The following is a 19,104-nucleotide window of genomic DNA, read 5'->3' on the forward strand; positions in this document are numbered from 1 at the left end:
CCAAGTACAGCGCTGGTCCCAGGGAGACCCAGCAGTGTGCCAATGCCTCCCTGGAGAGAAAAGTTGTAACCTGGCACAGCCAGAGCAACAGGACGGCCGGGGGTGATGTCCCTGTCCTTTGGCGCCTGTCTCACTTGTTGGTCAACCATCCCCAAGTTTAGCTGCGGTCCCAAGGAGCCCCGACAGGGTCGCCATCCCTCCCAGGAGGGAAAACCTGTAACGCAGGCCAGCCAGAACTCCTGGATGGTGGGGGTGGTGACCCCCAGTGTTTGGCGCCTGTCTCCCATGTTGGGTGACCATCCCCAAGTCCAGCGGCAGTCCCAGTGAGCCCCGGCACGATGCCCATACCATCCTGGAGGGAAACGTTGTTCAACGCAGGCCAGCTACAGCTCCGGGATGGTTGGGGGTGCTGCATCCAGGCTTGGGCACCTATCTCCCTTGTTGGTCGACTGTCCCCAAGTACAGCAGCAGTCCTAGGGAGCCCCGACAGTGTCCCCATCCCTCCCTGGAGGGAAAGCCTATAATGTAGTTCAGCCAGTACTCCGGGACGGCCAGAGGTGTTGCCTCAGAGCTTGTCTCCATTGTTGGTCGACCATTCCGAAGTTCAACAGCTGTCTCACGGAGCCGTGACAGGGTCCCCCTTCCACCCTGGAGGGAAAACCTGTAACGCAGGCCAGCCAGAACTTCTAGATGGTCAGGGGTGATGTCCCTAGCCTTTGGCACCTGCTTCCCATGTTAGGTGACCATCCCCAAGTCTAGCGGCGGTCCCAGTGAGCTTGGCAAGGTGCCCACCCCTTCATGGAGGGAAAAGCTGTAATGCAGGCCAGCCAGAGCTCCTTGATGCCTCCAGGCTTGGGCACTCCAGGATCATCGGGGGTGATGTCCCCGGGCCATTGGCGGCTCTCTCCCATGTTGGTCGACCTTCCCCAAGTTCAGCAGCAGTCCCAGGGAGCCCCGGCAAGGATCCCATCCCTCCCTGGGGGGAAAACATGTAATGCAGCCCAGCAAGATTTCCAGATTCTCCAGGGGTGCTGCCTCCGAGCCTGTCTCCATTGTTGGTCGACTGTCCCCGAGCTCAGCGAAGGTCCCAGGGAGCATCAGCAGGCACCCATCCGTCCCTGGAGGGAAAAGCTGTAATGCAGGACAGCCAGAGCTCTGGGACGTCCGGGGGTGCTACCTCCGTCCTTGGGTACATGTCTCCCTTGTTGGTCGACTGTTCCCAAGTTCAGCAGCGGTCCCAGGGAGCCCCGGCAAGGTCCACATCTCTTCCCGTAGGGAAAAGCTGTAACACAGGCCAGCCAGAGATCCAGGGTTGCTACAGGTGCTGCCTCCTTTCTTGGGCACCTGCCTCCCATGTTGGGTGGCCATCCACAAGTCCAGCGGTGGTCCCAGTTAGCCCCGGCAGGGTGCCTATCCCTTCCTGGAAGGAAAACCTGTAACGCAGGCCAGCCCGAATTCCTGGATGATCCGGGGTGATAAACCCTGGCTTTTGGCATCTGTCTCCCATGCTGGGAAACCATCCCCAAGTCCAGCAGCGATCCCAGTGAGCCCCGGCAGGGTGCCCATCAATTCCCATAGGGAAAAGCTGTATAATGCATGCCAGCCAGAGCTCTAGGATGGCCGGGGGTGCTGACTCTGGGCCTGCGCAATTGTCCCCCATGTTGTTCGACTATCCCCAAGTCCGGCGGCTGTCCCAGTGAGCACCGGCAGGGTGACCATCCGTTCCTGGAGGGAAACCTGCAACACAGTCCAGCCAGAGCTCAGAGGCAGCCAGGAGTGCTGCCTCCAGACTTGGGTGCCTGTCTCCCTTGTTGGTGGACTGTCCCCAAGTTCAGCTGCGGTCCCAGTGAGCCCCGGTAGGGTCCCCATCCGTCCTCTGTGGGAAGAGCTGTAACACAGCCTAGCCAGGGCCCCAGGACTGAAGGATGTGATGTCCCTAGCCTTGCGTGCCTGTCTCCCTTGTGGGTCAACTGTCCCCAGGTCCAGTGATGGTCCCAGTGAGCCTCACCAGGGTGCCCATCCCTTCCTGGAGGCAAAAGCTGTAACGCAGGCCAGCCAGAGCTCCGGGACTGCCAGGAGTACTGCCTCCAGGCTTGGGCACCTGTCTCCCTTGTTGGTTGACTGTCCCCAAGTTCAGCTGTGGTCCCAGGGAGCTCTGGTAGGGTCTCCATCCCTCCTCGGAGGGAAGAGCTGTAACTCAGCCTAGCCAGAGCTCCAGGTCTAAAGGGGGTGATGTTCCCAGCTTTGGGCGACTGTCTCCCATGTGGGTGAACCATCCTCAGGTCCAGCGGTGGTCCCAGTGAGCACAGGCAGGGTATCCATCCCTTCCACGTGGGAAAAGCTGTAACACAGGCCATCCAGAGATCCAGAACAGCTGGGGGTGCTGCCTCCAGGCTTGGGTGCCTGTTTCCCTTGTTGATCAACTCTCCCCAAGTTCAGCGGCGGTCCCAGGCAGCCCCTGTAGGGTCCCCATCCATCCATTGAGGGAAGAGCTGTAACAGAGCCTAGTCAGAGCTCCAGGAAGGAAAACAGTGATGTCCCCAGCCGTGTGTGCCTGTCTCCCATGTGGATCAACCGTCCCCAGGTCCAGTGATGGTCCGAGTGAGCCCCAACACCGTGCCTAACCCTTCCCAGAGGAAAAACCTGTATCTCAGGCCAGCCAGAACTCCTGCATGGTCGGGGTGATGTCCCCAACCTTTGATGCCTGTCTCCCATGTTGGACAACTATCTCCAAGTCTAGCGTCGGTCCCAGTAAGCCCTGCCAGGGTGCCCATACTTTCCCGGATGGAAGAGCTGTAAAACAGCCTAGGCAAAGCTCCAGGATTGAAGGGGGTAATGTCCCTAGCCTTGGGCGCCTGTCTCCCATGTGGGTTGTCTGTCCACAGGTCCACCGGGGGTCCCGGGGAGCCCTAGCGGTGTCCCTGGCCCATTACAGCTTTTCCCTCCTGGCAGGGACGTGGACCCTGCCGGGGCTCCCCGGGACAGCCGTTGAGCTTGTGCCCATCCACCCAAATGGAAAACAGGCACTCAAGGCCAGGAACATCACCCCCGACTGTCCTGAACCTCTGGCTGGGCTGCATTACAGCTTTCCCCTCTAGGTTGGGATGGGGACCCTGCCGGCGCTCTGTGGGTCTGCTGGTGGCCTTGTGGACGATTGACTCACATGGGAGACATGTGCCCAAGGCTGAAAATTGATATTTTTGTATCCACTTTTTGAAGTTTGCCAGGACTTGTGGGTAATAGATTCTAGGGCGATTGCCGAAAGTCAAAATCAAATGCACAAATTAAGGCAAGGGGTAGTGCATCCCAGGACTTCATGTCAATAAAGGTGAACTGGGTATTCTGTAAATTGCCCACACATGTCTGAAAGTAGATGCTATAGGAAACTTCTTGTCAATTTTCGGTAACAAAACAGTGCCTGCGTTCAGGCTAGCAATGATCCTGGCCTCTGAAGTTTGTGACTACAGCACAATGATTTAGAATGCAAAGGGTGCAAATTCAGTGAACCACCATGTACTATTGCGGGCAGACCAATGGGCACTGCTATCCATGCACGAGATTCCACAATTCGATAATCTAGCCTGCGACTGCAGAATTGAAAGTATCCACAAAGCACTTGCATTGGACATTAGAGGCCCTTTAGAAAACAACCCATCTCCTTTATGTGAGCTGATTGATCTGTGGTATATTTGTATTAGGTTCAGTGTGCATTGGAGAAAGCCACTTTAAAATAATCTGGAATAATGGTTGTTACAGAACACACCGACCATTCATCTAGGTTATTTAGCAAGCTACACTCATGAAGCAATATGCCTAACAGCTATCACCTGCCTCTGCAACATATATGATGTAATGGGATTATCTGTTTTGGTTCACCCGAAACTGAGGCTATTTTTCTTGTCTCTCTAATTTGTTTTGATCAATTAGCCCCGGTTATCAGTGGTTGGGAAATAATGGGGCAGTAACAAAAAGGGCGTACAAGTTAACCCTCAAATCCCATGCTTATGGTAAAATGACCAAACCCAAATCGTTTGCAGAAGTCTCCTAAAGCAGTGGAATCATGCGAAACAATAAAAATAAGACATCAATTCAATTCAAGAAGGCTTCCGCCCTGGACTGTCTGCCATTGTCTGCACCATTGTTCAAGTAAATCATCACAAGAAATTGTATTTGTACCTACAAAGGTTTCTTTATGTGGGTATGGCATCTAGGTCTGACTGTATTAGGATTCTCAGACACCTTATGCCACATCATTGCATGTGTGTCCTTGAACGACGAATTTGTTTTGCCGATCCTGAATTGATGTAGGACAAAACTGTACATTGCGCTGCCAGTGATTGGAAGGCTGGGGTAGAAACCAACTCTGCATGTGTGTTGCCGTCGCCATTCAGACACATTCAGGTGAAACATACAAAGAACAGTGACAAAACAAAATGGCTATGTCACAGGGCTTAAATGTCCTTTGGTTGCCCCTTTGCTCCTTTTCAGGGAGCAAATAGCTACCCACGTAATCAGGCACTTCCTTCTCCTTTTCTGGCCTTACTAGCTGCATCCATAGTTATAACAGAGTAAGGCTTAGGTGCCACTTTTTTTAAATCAACCAAAAGAACTCAAAACAGATCAATTAAATGTACATGACTAGAACAGCACTTGCATTGGACATGAAGATATTCCCCTTTCTCCCTTTTCGCCACACAAGTGTGTACATTACTTCTGTAGAAATAGACAAAAACATATAGTAAGGCTGAGGGAAGAACCCAGCAAGCATTTGCCAAAACTGAAAGAATAATAAGGCTCTGATGCATCTCAAGAAGGAAACCTTATTGCAAAACATGTGGCAAACACTTAAAGCAGTAGTGTTAACCCTACCCCCGGAGGTTATGGAACTGCATTGCAGGCAGGACATGCATCTTGAGTAACTTCATCAAGGCACTCCTCTTCGACCTTGAATGGCTGGCTTTCTATTGAATAATCTTTAATACCCACATTGAAGCATCAACCAGAGTCCCCATTGTGGGACTCATGGCAGACTTTCATTGAAGCAAAGCATCAAAAACATCGGTCAGGACACAACAGAAGCCCCGGGAAAGCGCCTTTTGGGTGTGGCCACAGCACTTTTGAAAAATGAAAGCATTACTTCCATCTTCCCTTACATATAGGTAATCTCCTGATGGAATGCCATTCAGGAGCCAACCTGGTTTAATCTATTACACATGAAAAGAGCCTGCTATATTAACTCTCCCTCTGACCCCCACACCGCATGCTCGAATGCCATTAAATGTATAGACATCTAACCATCTGCTTACAGGTAAGGGATGCAACTGGGAGCTCTAAAAAGGTGATTGTGGCTAATACACTCGTGCACACAAACAGTGAAAAGTGTGCAGATGAAGTGAACGTTCATTGTAAATATGACCATATACAACAGAGAGCGCTCAGCACGGGCGGTCGGAATTACTTACAAATCCTTTGCTGGGTCTCATCAAGATAACCAAGAGAAATGTTTTTTGGTAATCAGGCCGCATTATTAATATAGCACGAACCACAAAAGCTTTCATAATCCACCGAGCGTCTGCTGCCATGCCTCATTAGAATATGAAAGATGAATCGTATGTGTGTTGCCAGATACAGGACAGTTCAAATAATTTCCATAGATTTACTTGTATAAAAGCAATCTGCAGATGTAATGAATGCACTGTAGTTTAGACGACTAAAGTATGTATGTGGGCCAGTCCCTGCCCTGGACAAGTTCTAGGAGGATTCAGGCTTTCTGTGGTTGAAATGCTGCCCTGGGACAGGGAACATGAGGGTTTCCAAAGGCAATCGTGGGGACAGAAATCAGTCACGTAATGTGCAGGGGCGAGGAGGGAAAATATTCTATAGGGGAAACAAGTTGATCTTGAGGAAGGCCGCAGCACCTTTGAAGGGTCCCAACAAAACGTCCATCTGTCCTTGTGTGGTAGACATGGGAATAGAGAATTGCCTCACACTTGTCTGGTAGTTTTCAGAATGAAACATACTGGAGGCCTGAGAAGGCCATGCAGGTGAAGCTCTGGGTCCAAACAAGATCCCTCCAGAATTCTTCAAAAACAACCCCCACTGATGGATTCCGATATTTATGCTCAATTTTTCAAAACTTTGCAAATAGTTTGATACTCCTAGCATCTTTGGCATCATGGCCCTGTGGCAGAAAACAGGCACACCAATCCAGAGGTCACCCTGATGGCCAATCAGGCTGACCGACATTGATTGCAAATTGTTTTGCAGAATTGTCCTAAAAGCAATGTGAGAACAATAAATCATCAAGCCTGTTCAAGAAGGGATCTACCCTGTGCTGCCTACCATTCACTAGACCATTTTTGCAGTAAATCACAAGAAATAGCCATTTTGGCAATTTGAACTTACAACGTTTTATTTGCGTGTGTCTGGTATCCAGGTCTAACTGTATAAGGGTCTCTCCAAAACCACAATCTACATCCTTGCATCTGTGTCCATGAAATGCGAGTTTGACTGGCCAGTTCTGGCAGAAAATAATGCACAGTGGAAAGCTGGTGATTGGTACTTAGTTTGGGCTTGTTCGACTCTCGTACCCGAGTATCGGGTGCATTTTTCTAAATCTGGGCAGACTGTCCCCAATGGCATAGTGGTAGATTTATCCACGTTAATCTTTAACCCCAAGAGGTGCCCATATCTCTCTATTTGTTCTAAGAAGTTAGGCAGCGAGGAGCTCACCTCAGTGAGATAGGCAAGAATATCATACGTGAAGAGGCACAGTTTAACTCCACCTCCCCACATATTATGCCCCTGATCCCCTGGTTGGCCCTGTTCATGATCGCCAGCCGGCTCCATTGTGAGAGCATACAGTGGTGGCGATAGGGGGCACCCCTACTTCATCCCCCGTGTTAGGTGGAATACCTCTGATGCAACACCGTTGACCTACCCCCGACCCGTCGGCTGGTCATACATATTCTCCAGCCACTTCAAAAAAGCCCTGCCCGAGGCCCATTCGCCTCAGAACCGACATCATGAACGGCCACTCAACCCTATCGAAGACCTTCTCTGAATCAACAGAGAACAGGCCTGTGTCATTCCCCTGGGCTCGGGTTTGGTACAGTAAGTTGATCGTTTTCCAAATGTCAATGCCCTGTCTTCCCTTTATGAAAACCACTTGGTCCCTATGAACTAGGGACGGCATCAGCACCTCCAGCCTAGTACCCAATATTCTAGCCAGGATCTTCACATCATAGTTTAGCAGGGATATCAGGCGGTAGGAGGCACAGCTCTCCGGGTCACGACCCTCTTTATGTATCGTCACGATCACTGCTTCCAGCATTGAGCTCAGCACCGCATTGTATACTTGCACCGTATATGGGGCCAATATGGATCTAAACCGCTTATAACATTGCACGGAGAATCCATCACTTGCTGGTGCTGTACCAGACGTCAGCCCTTTAATGGACTGGACTACCTCATCCTCGGATATAGGATTCCCCAAGCACTGTGTGTCCCCCTCGTTCTACCCCTGGTCAGGCAAGGGAATCCAGAAACTGAGCTATTTGCACCTTGTCACCCTCAAATTCTGTCTTACAGAGCCCTTCATATAATTTTGAAAATTCACTCCCCACCCCCACCAGGTCTTGCACTGCACCCCATCGTCACCCCTAATGGTCCCAATCATGTTCTTTTTCCTCTCCACCCTCAATTTCCAAGCTAGAATTTGATCTGCTCTTTCCCCTCGCTCGTACTATTTCTGTTTCAAGAACAATAATTTCTTCACTGTGTCTTGGACTAGGGTTGCCTTAAGTTTGGCCTTGTAGAGTCGCAACCTTGCCGCACTTGCCGGCATGAGATATGTCCCACCTGGCCCGCCCAGCTGTATGTCACGGATCCTGCCTCTCATCTCCTCAACCTCTTTCCCCCTTTCTGTTTTTGGGAGCATATTCTAATGAGCACCCACCTCAGTGTGGGCTTAAAGCCCTTCCAGAGAGTTTGCACCCCCACCTCTCCATTATCAATGAAGGAAAAATAGTCTATTATCTCAGACAACATGGACTGGGCGGCCTCACTATCCCTCAAGAGAAAGTCATTGCATCGCCACCCTCCAAAAATCCTCGACCCAGGGGGACATCTCATTGAACACACCACCAAGTTATGATAACTTTCGTGTCCCTCACCTGTGCCTTTAGCTCCATATCCACTTTTATCAGGTCGATGCGAGAGTAGGAGTTGTGAATCACTGAGTAGAATGTAGAGGGACGATCTTCCCTCTGCCCCTTCAACAGAGAGTCAACCAGACCCAGGTCTTGATTAATTTGCGCAAATCACCTGGAGGATGCTCTACTCATGGTGTTCCCCACTCCCACCCACAATCTCTTACAGTCCCTACTAGGGTCTAAGACCATATCGAAATCACCACCAGGAGGCCCTCGACAAACATCATCAATTCTGTCCTGACCCCCTCCCAAAGTCTGCCTGTCCTGTGTTGGGTGCGTAGATTGGGCACAGGGTGATTCTTTCACCTTTCAGGCTACCCTTAATGAATATGTACCTCCCTCCCGGGTCTCTCAGAGTCTCATCCACCAGCAGTCCCATGTGAGCCGATACAATGATCGCCACCCCACCTTTCTTCTCCATGCCCGAGTGTGAAAACCTCCCCCACTAACCACAGACTGAGCTGTGGTTCCCTGCCCCTTTGCCAGTGGGTTTTCTGCACCATCAGAAGATCTAATTTGGCCTTCCTGAACTCCTGGCGGGTCATTGAACGCTTGGCAGGCAAGTTCAGCCCTTTACCATTAAGGGAGCCAATCACCAGATCATCATCCATAGGCATATCTTCCATTTCAAACCACCCCTGCCCCAGAAAGACCATACCATTATGAAGTTGAACTTGTGCCCCGCGCGGGGCGGTCCCCCAATGCACTGAAATCAGGTATAACCTTATGAACTCCCCCTGTGTGGGCCTCAAACTGCCCCCTCAAAACCCATCCCCAACCCACCCCTAGGCATCCAACCCCGACACCTGCACAGTTGCGGGCCAGGACCTGATCACCAGAAGATACTGAGACAACCAGACTCTGTCGAGCACTCCTTATCCAAACTGAGCCCCCCTCCACCCTCACTCACATACCTACAAAGCCAACATCACTCCCCTTCCATAGAGGAAGAACATTGTCTAGGTCTAAAACTCTCCCAGACTCCATTATAGTTTCCCTGTCGCCCACCTTGTAACCTTACCTCCTCTTACCCCTGTCAAAGGGAGGCCTTCCTCCATCCCCTCCCCTCACAGGGACAGTTCATGGACCGGAGGGGCCCCTCGTGGGGTATTGAGCTTTTTATACTTGCAGGCCCCCGCCATCTTACATCTATTTCTGTCACTTGGAGACTGCACGCCCAATCCATTGGTTTCTCCCGGGGCTGCCACCCGGAGCCGTGAGTCCCCCATGAGTTCATCCGACACTATACATATGTTGCTCTCCATGGCCAGGCGGTAGTCCTGGCCACCATATTCAAAGATGAGGGAAAAGGAAAGCCCCACTGGTATCGCACTCATTTGTCTGACAGCCATTTGGTAAGTGGGCCACACATCCGTCTCCTCGCAAGGGTAAGCGCCGAGAGGTCCTGGAAGATAGTCACTTGGGCTTCACCCTAGTTGATGGGTCCCGCCCTCTTGGCACGTTCAAGGATTTTTGTCATCTGTTCGTAGCAGTGGAAGCAAGCCAGCACCGAGCATGGGCCCCTTCCGCCTCCTCCGCTCTGTGGGCCCGGTCAATGCTGGGTTCATCCATGGTGTCATCCCTGATAAGCGTGCAAAACACTTCCCTAATGGCTCTCCTAATATCGCTCTCCATCTCATCTTTTTTATAGAAGCCAAAAAAGCACAGGTTGTTAAGGTGTTCCCTATTCTCTATGTTGTCCAGTTTGTGTGTGGTGTCCACCTCTCTCCTCTCCAATTCTGCCAGTCTCACCCCCGTCTGGATCTCCATAGTGTCCACTGAAGTTTGGTTTGCCTCCAGGCCCTAGTCCTATCCTCCACTGTAAGGATCCTCTGGTCCATCTTGTCTAGCCTCTGGCCCAGGGATGATCTAATGCCCTTTATTTCCTCCTTGAGGGCTGCTACATCAGACTTTGTGGGTGCCGGATCCCCTTCCATACCGGTATCTGGGGTGAGCAGGCTTGCCCCCCTCTCACTCTGCCCTCAAATTGAAACCTCTGCAGTGTGGTTCTCCAGTTCATGGGCTGGGGGGAGCGTCCCTGCGACCAAGGCCTTGTGGGACATCACCAGACGGTTTTGAGGTTCGCATCTCTGGGCTCCGGGTCTGAGCCACCTGGAGCTCTGGGGGTCATGAGTCCTCCTAGCTCCCCTACTGTGCAACACCAATCTCCTCCTCCAATGTGGCTGGGGACTGCGTGACCTTTAGTCCCGGTTTAAGCTAATGGCATGGGGGGAGGGCCACGATCCAGGCATGCCCCGAACTTTGCTTTTCCACAGTGGCCCCTTTATGGAGTGGGGCCGGCCGCTCTCTCTTGGTGGGCTGGATCACCGCCGCATGGAGTGGTGTCTCCTCCCAGGGCCTCTTACTCAAGCCCACGTGGCAGGGCTCCATCTGGTTCTCACTATGTCGGGGCCCCCCAGTCTTCTGTGGGTGCAGGGCACATCAGGGGCCCACACTGGGTCTCCCCGCCTCTATGGGGTGTCTCTCCACACCCCGGCCACTCACCAGTTCACCAGCTGTATCTCCATGCCCAGGACACCCAAGTTCGCTTTGGGCCTGGGGTCCTGGGCCTGCCCTGGGTGCTAGTCGGGGCATGTGGCTCTGTTGCTGGCCCATCTATTGTGTGGGGCAGAGAGTGGGAGGATGAGGACAGAGCAGTGGGCAGAAGGGTCTGCCTAATGTATGTGGGGGAGAGCAGGAACAGACAGAACCGCATGAAGAGTCACAGGTGAAAGTCACCCGAGTGCGATGGGTATGCCCAGACATGGGTCCTGTGCCTGCTGGGCCTATAGATCCAAGCTACTACTCACTGATGAGGCCCAACAAGGCCGAAAAATGTTTGGGGATGCTTGTTGTCTTGTGCAGAAGGGATGTGACCAAGCAGTTCGGGCTGGACTGACTGCCCCTTTTGGGGTGGGACCAAGCCTGATTTGTATATGGTCTTTCCCCTTTTTGTAATGGCTTGGCAGGTGAAGAGGGATGGTCTGGAGGGTTGACCAGAATAATACCACAGAATAGGATTCATTCCAAATCTTCCAGCCATCTCCTATTTGCCATCTGTCTACTGTTAGGCCTTTCTGTCTCATACATGTCTATATGTATGTATGGGCGCTTACCTCCCCAATCTGTGGTTTGTTGAATGGCCTGATATGCACCAGTATGATTACACAGGAACACTACAGGCAATTAGGACTACAAGTGTAAGCACAATTTCACCTTTGGTACAGGCCTGTACTACACAGTAAAGTGGTAGCAATGGCTGTGCAGCCAGACCTATCTCAAGAGTTTCAGTTAGCAGTAGAACAAGTTCTCCAAGTTTACCCACAACTTTGAAGGGTCCTATCCACTTGTCTTGTAAGGCCCTCTGCCTTGTAGGTACCAAAACTAGAACTAGCTGGTCTTGAGTAAACTCAACCATGTTGGGCTTCTAGTCATGCCAATGTTTCACCAGAGCCTGACCTGCTTTCAAGTTATCTGATGCTTCTGCCATCATGTGTGACATTCTCCTTCGGAGACCTATCACATAGTCAGTGACTCTCACTGGCTTGGGGGAAGGAACACTCTCCAACCCCTCCTTAATTAGGGCCAGGGGGCCGCTAACTGGATGGGCATAAAGAAGTTCAAAGGGACTAAATACAACTCCCTAATGCGGGACTTCTCTATAAACAAATAGAAGGCATGGCAGTAGAAGGTCCCATTTTCTCTTAAGGGGTTCATCTAAAGCACCTATCATGCTCTTCATTGTTCGGTTGAACCTCTCTACCAGTCCATTTGTCTGAGGATGGTAGACAGTTGAGAACTTGTAAGTTACTCCACAGTTTTTCCACATGGCCTGCATGTAGTGGGACATAAAATTAGATCCCCTGTCAGAGATAACTTCCTTAGGAAAACCTACAATGGTAAAAATATCAAGTAGAGCCTTAGCAACAGCCTGAGCTGTAACAGTCCTCATAGGTATAGCTTCAGCATACCTAGTAGCATGGTCTACTACAACCAGGATAAACCTGTTTCCTGAAGATGTTGGAGGGTCTAAGGGACCAACAATGTCGATTCCTACCCTCTCAAAAGGAACTCCCACAACTGGGAGAGGCACCAAGGGTGCCACATTCTTGGATCCACTCTTGCCAGAGGTTTGGCAAGTGTGACAGCTCCTACAGTACTTGTCTACATCTGATCCCAATTTAGGCCCCAGTGGAAATGTAAAGAGAGCCTTTCCTTGGTCTTCTTAAAACTTAAGTGACCAGCCAAAGGTATCTCATGGGCTAATTGTAGGAACTGGAGTCTGCTTTCAAGAGGCACTACAAGTCTTTTGTAGTCCCCTGGGATAGACTCAGACGGTTCACTGTAGAAGAGGTCATCTTCCCAGTACAACCTATGCTTCCCTGGCACTTGCCCATTCAGGTGGGAAGCTGTCTGTTGGTGAAGACCTTCAAGAGTAGGACACTCTCTTTGACCGCTGCTGAAGTCTGCCCTACAGGGTCCACCTTCTGCCAGTAAAGACTGCAGCTCAGATGGTCTGCAGGATCCAGATCTCCAACTGGAGCAAGGTTCCCTTCCAGCTCTGATTCCTCAGCAGCTGATTCAAGCACACAAGGTTGTTCCACACACTCAGCCTCAGCTGGTGGAGGAGTCACAGGTGTGACTTTGGACAGTCCTCTCGGGGATGCCCTTGTTGGTAGCACAGGAGTGCTGGCTGGTTTCTTCCTGGAGGTCTTAGGTTGCCCCTTTTCCTCTTTCATTTTTGAAATTGCAGTCAGTAAGTCCTGTGGACTGTGAGTTATAGTTTCCTCTATAATCTCCTCTGGAGAGCCCCTTAAGGTACTCTCTCTGGCCTTCCTGGTCTGCTCCTGTTTCTTTTTTTGGGAGGCCTGGGGGTGCTTGATACAACTCCAAGAGCTTTTAAGTCATTCCCCAACAGGACTCTCCCAGGTACTTGACTCTGCACACTTACAGGTATCTTGACAGTCATGGCATTGCACTGGATGAGAGCTGGTAATTGTGGAAGCATTTGGACAGGGCCTCCAGCAACCTTAATTAGGAATTTGGGTGTCTTAGCAACATCCTCTTCCTTGAAAAATGATTCATCAACTACAGTTATGATGGCCCCAGTGCCTCTGATGGTAGGGGACTCCTGACCATTCACAAGAACACTGTCTTTGTAATACTCTTTAGTATTGTCTGGAATAGAGTTATACACATCTAGGTTCTGTTGTTCCCACACACCCAGGGATACTACGAAACACCGGTTGAGACTTTCATGGGTTCCTCAGCCAGTAAGTGAAAGTTTCCACTTGCTATTGTTACTTCATCCACTGGGGAGAAGGCTAAGGAGACAGTGTGGACCCTGAAGGTTTGCACTTACATCTGGGATCCCCTTTCACATGGTCAGTTGACCCACAAGCATAACATTTTCCAAATGTCTTTATGAATGGGGGTTTGTTCTGACCTCCTTCTGGTTTGACACCAGTAGGTACACTAGCCTAATTTGGTTTCCCTGGTGGCTTACTTTGTTATGTTTGTGCCCCTCTTTTGGAGTGGAAGTATTAGAATTCTCTTTGATATCTTTCTTGTGCTGCTTCCCCTCATCCTTCTTCGGAGTTACCCCAGAATCCTTGTGAGTAGCCCTGTTGGCAACCCATAAATCAGCATCCCTTGCTAACTTCTTTGGATCCATTTCATTAGAGTCAGCCAAGTGTTGTCTCCGCTCAGGAGAGCAAGCATCATAAATAGATTCCAACATAAATAGATTTCTCATACCTTCATAAGTGTTCACTCTGTAACCCTTAACCCATCCATCTAAGTTTTTCAAACATTCAGTCACCCAGGTAGCCCAAGGGGTACCATCATGCTTTTTGAGGGTTCTAAACCTCTTAAGATACTGAGAAGGGGTCTTCCCAAATCTAGCTATCAAAACTAGCTTCACAGTTTCCTACTCCTTTCTGTCTATATTCCCCAACTCCATTACCACATCAGGGGGGGGGAGCCTAGAAAAAGCCAAGGAATCAATTGATTCCCTGTAATGTCTTGAATCCCATGATTATATTCAAAAGCAGCCAACTAATCCAAAATATCAGGCTTAACCTCATACATACTTACTGCATCTTTGGGCATGCAAGGCCTCTTAGAACTAGAAGACCTAGAGGACTCTGGGAGAGAACCAGTTTCAAGAGACAACTTTTTCATTTCAAGTGCATGATTCAATTCCATTCTCTGAGTCTAAGCTCTTGATGCTTGCTTTTAGTTTGGGTCTGGATCCTTCTAAATTCTAACTCAAGTCTCAATTTTTCTAAAGAGACAAATTCGGGACATAGGTTTGGACCTGATGGGGTCCCTGTGGTCAAAGGTTGAGGCCTATGAGCAGGTAGAGGTAAGACAGGGGTTACAAGTGTAAGCACAATTTCACCTTTGGTACAAGCCTGTACTACACAGTAAAGTGGTAGCGATGGCTAAGCAGCCAGACTTATCTCAAGAGTTTAAGTGAGCAGTAGAACAAGTTACACAAAGGACCAACAAATACAGTGATTCAAATATACACTTACTCAAGGTTTCTTGGTAAAAGAATAATAATGTATTTACTCACTCAGTTAGAAAACATTACACTAGCATAAGCAGCTCAATATCACACACTAATAAACCACAGAAATACAACCAGTAAGTAAATGAAAAAGTTTAGCTCCAATGAAGTGGAAGCAAAATGGCACTTCATATACTTATTAAAGGAGTAAAAAGACAAGCTTATAATAGTAGACAGCCCAAATACATTCATAGGCAGGGCAAAGAGTTTCAGTTAACTACAACCAGAAATTCTTCTCATAGGCCTGGGCCAAAGTCAATGGTTCAGAGTCTTTGTAAAAGGTGTCGGCGCCGTTAAACCCTTACCGCCTAATTACGAGGTCCCTTTGCGGGTCCTGACCTTAATGGCTGGTTTTACCAGCCGTTAAGGAAGGAACCTGCAAAGGGACTTTCGAGGTAATTACGGTACCGCAATTTGCAGTACCGTAATTACCACCTTCCCCATTCCCATTGAGCCCTATGGGGGCAAAAATGGGAATGGGGAAGGGCTAATGGTGAATGGTGAAATACCGCCCCGCCAACCTTGGAATGGGGCGGTAATTCCGCCATTCACCATGGCGGAGTTGGTAAAATACCGGCATCAGCCATGGCGCTAATAGCGCCATGGTTAACGCCAGGGTCGTAATGAGGCCCTTTGTCACAGAGATTAGAAGAATTTGGCTAGGAAAAAAGTTTGACGAATGTTAAGGAAAGAACAAGCCTTCGTAGTTTGGAAAAGTTTCACGCACTTTCTCGATAGCCAAAAAGATTTCCGGACCGCGTTTGCACAGTACCTTGTCAATGAAGAAGAACTGTAGCTGAGGCAGTTGTTCCTGGCAGTTTGAGCAGATCTCGCTGTTCCTGAGCTTCAGTCCTGGGGACAATAAGGAGGACGTCGGAAGGTTCCTACACTGCCCAGGCATGAGGCCAAAAGCTTTAGCAAGACGTTGGTTTAAAGTGTGAGTGCCTTAAAGTCCATGAGCTGGTTTCCTTACCTCTGGCTATCCGGTTTTCAACAGCACTCTGATGAAAATTCAACCAGATGGGGTCAGTGTCCAGGTGGCTTGCGAGTTGGTTGTTCCCACCAAACTCAAGTGAAGAAGTTAACCCTGAAGGGCTTCTCTGTCGATGGAGTTTCAGGCAATTTGGACCTGCAGCAGGTCTTCACCGGTCATCCAGGAGTTGCAGCAGTCCTCTTCCTTCAGCTCATCTTTGGTTCTTTCATTCCACTGGTCAACTCTGCTTTCCAAGTCCCAGAGACCTGCTTTTGAACAGTTTTCTCCCATTCATTCCAGCCTGGCTGCCCTCACACAGCAGGGTGGCTGTCCTTGCCGGACAGCCAGCTGGCCAATCACGTCAGAGTGCATTCAGGTCTCCTAGGAGACTAAGCAAGGGGAGTTTCGGGCACCTCCCTCACAGCCTGTCCCTCCCAGATATTCTGGCACCAGAGGAGGGCTTCAGGACTAAAGCCCACTAAAGGCCAATGAACAAACGGACAAAAGTTGGTTTGGCGCTCAGAGACAAACCCAAGAAGGACCTTTCATAAAAGAAATGGCATAAAAAGATGACCAGAGTCTGTTTTTACAGATAGGTCTTGGACGCCATATTGAAAAACATGAATGACCCGATTTTTAGCTACCGTTGTTAGCGGTTGGGAAAAATCATGGTAGTTTGATCTAAACCCCTGCCACCAGCCATTTAAAGTAGGAAAGGGTAACATTTTACTGTTACATGAATGTTTTGACTCAGGGGAAGCTAGGCAACCCCTCCAGCAATTTATAGGAAGATAGTGTGCGCTGGGTCAGTAAATTTAAAGAGAATAGTATAGTCAATTTGACTTTACATGCTCTGGGAGATGGTAGTCAGTCCCAGAGAAGGTATTTAAACCTTGGGAAGTCTGAAAGACATCCCGGTGCTACTGCACTGAAGGTGCTGTGTTACACACAGAAAAAGATGATGCCTATGGGGTTGTGTTAACACTCCATAACCAAAGAACACAAAAGTAAAACACACATCAAAATACGTGGAAGAGTGGGAAAAAAGGCTCTCACTCTTTCCAGGTACAAAAATGAAATCCTAGAAATCCAGCAAAGTTGCTGGGGGTCTCAAAATGTAAGGGAAATTAGCACATTTGGAGAATTCTCCCTAACAAGGCACAACCATCCACCAGTGCAGCCAAGGTACTGTGCCTGGTGAGAATCCCCCTGTGTTGCAGTCCATCATCAGCAGGACGTGGTTTTCGGAAGCCTTGTGTCAATGGCGGCTTCAGTGTCTGTAAATTTTACTTTTCCCATCGAGGTGCCAGCAGCAGAGGTTGGTGTCTGTCGGAGGGCTGTAGACTGCCAGCGAATGACAGTGGACTCACTGCGACGAGCACGGGGTTCGGAATCCCGGATTGGTAGGCCCTGTTCACGTGGTTGATGTATGCCTGCCGGGCACTCATAGTGGGAGGAGAAGTTGCTGCACGCAAGGGCCCAGAGGTGCTAAATCCAAAAGGAGATTGGCAGGTACATCCATCGGCTGGCAGAAAATTCACTCTCCTCAAATGCTGCACACACTGCCAAACACTGCCTTTTGTGCCAGGAGAGAAGAGAGGAAATGCAACAACGGAGGCAGGTGATTTATGATTATGGTTTGGCTTTGAGACAGTCCCTGAATGATGAGTTGTGGCCACAAGGGACCAACAGCGGCAGGAGATGCACACCTTGAAGGAAACACTGCATGGGGAGATGTTGGCCTCAAGTGAATCACAACATCAAGACGTGGCATCCCAGAGTACATTCCTGCAGGTGGACATGGTGACCTTAAGGGAGTCCTGTCATCAAGACAAGGATACCTTTAAGCAATCTCTGCATGATGAAGTGTTTGCCACAAGGGACAACGTCCCCCAAGAGATGGATTCCTTGAGACGATATCCACACATGCAGGTGGAGATATCAAGAGTCACCATGCATGATGACTCTTTGGCCACTGAACATGAGCATCCCCCAAAAAGGCATTTACAACTCCACAATGAGAGTCAATAATGGACACAACCCAGATGGGAATGACACCAAGACCAAGTGCAGATAAAGATAAAAGGTAAAAGTTTATCCAAACCAATATAGGGCAAGCAGAGAACTCTGCAAACTCTGAGAGCGCTCTGCCGGACAATAGAAAGACATTCATATTTATTACAACATAACGTCATCGAGGGGGGGTAAGCTATAGGGGGCACATAAACGTGGGGATTGGGTGGCGAAGACTGGATACTATGTGGGATGTATGGGCAGTGCTACATGATTGGCAGAGATCCACGTGGTGCCAGTGCAGGGTGCCCGGGTCAGCTGGGCTCATCTGGGTGGAGTGCTGGGTCCGTGGAAGTTCGAGCTGTTAAAATTTATGCTACATACCAGTTGCCCTTGTGGCCACACATACTTTGATCATCATCTGTCTAAGTTAACACATGAGAGACATACTTTTAAACATTTGACAGGAACAATAAAAGTGAGAACACATGGGTCCCGGTGGCAAAATGACTCATAAGATTATAGTGTCACATTCACCAGTCATTCTGTTAGATCTCCTAAGGCAATTATTTATTGTTTGTTTGTGTGAGAAGAATATATTGCCACACAGGGGGTCTGGGGTGAGCTGGGGCGGTACACTTCAGGGAGAGCATGCACTCTTACTTCAAAAGGCATTCCCATTAGGATGAGGGGCTTATTGCCCATATTTCATTACCCAGAGTCTGGGGGCACCAGTCAGAGTCATGGTAGTATCGTGAGTCCCAGGGGTTGAGGGGAGGGTGCATGCTTGGTGCAGGCTCAGCGAGAGGGGTGAGAGGTTATAGTTGGAGCATCACCTCATTCGCAGAGTTGGGGCTTTGAGTCTGGGCCCAGCCGGGGGGGGGGGGGCGGGTAGGTGGGGGAAGAAATGGCCCCATCTCGTGCTGGACCGTGCATTCACTACGTTAGGAGAGGCATACATAGAGCGTACATTCAAATGAAGTAGAAATAGGTTTGTGTATGCATTGGTACAGGGAAGTGTCTACAACGTTCTGCTTATAATATGACTTGTCTGGCTAAATGCTCAGAGGATAAAAAATGCTACAAATGACACTCTGTTATACAGTCAGCACTCATTACATTAAAAACCATACATATTGCAATACTTAATTGTCTATTTGTAAACTAATACATTTTTAGGAATTTTAGTAAATTATAGAGAATATATGGATATCATGCATTGCTTTATGTATTGTGCAGCAACAGTAATCCGTGATTAGTAGTGAAAGGTTCGACCATACATTTCATAACTCCGTGTGTAAGCTAGGCTAGGGGAGGGCCATCTAATTTCA

The sequence above is a fragment of the Ambystoma mexicanum genome, chromosome 1q (genome assembly GCF_040938575.1).
Source record: "Ambystoma mexicanum isolate Mex_15411 chromosome 1q, UKY_AmexF1_1, whole genome shotgun sequence".
In the NCBI taxonomy this organism is placed as follows: domain Eukaryota; kingdom Metazoa; phylum Chordata; class Amphibia; order Caudata; family Ambystomatidae; genus Ambystoma; species Ambystoma mexicanum.